We start from the raw sequence: 228 nt of genomic DNA on the forward strand, positions 1-228 counted from the left end.
TTATTTAATTATTTAATTTATATGAATGGGAAAACACTGTACCTAAAATATATGAATGTATATTGAATAATGTGTTGATATAGAAATATAGATATTTATTACTTTTTATTGTTTTGCAGATATCTGAAAGATGAAAGTGGAGAAGCAGAAGATGCAAGCACGTCAAGCGAAGGCGCTGTCCTGCCGTTGCATTGTGTGCCGTAAAGAGGAGTCACGGTGCCTCTGAAC

The 228-nt window shown here is 34.2% G+C and overlaps 1 protein-coding gene across 1 annotated transcript in view; it reads left to right on the forward strand.

The window, feature by feature from the left end:
- Positions 1 to 228, forward strand: part of LOC119591565 — a gene marked incomplete in the record, with an annotated part of 13,760 nt that overhangs the window by 12,722 nt on the left and 810 nt on the right. The window contains 1 exon segment of the mRNA XM_037940326.1: positions 120 to 228.

The sequence above is a fragment of the Penaeus monodon genome, chromosome 28 (genome assembly GCF_015228065.2).
Source record: "Penaeus monodon isolate SGIC_2016 chromosome 28, NSTDA_Pmon_1, whole genome shotgun sequence".
Classification (NCBI taxonomy): Eukaryota; Metazoa; Arthropoda; class Malacostraca; order Decapoda; family Penaeidae; genus Penaeus; species Penaeus monodon.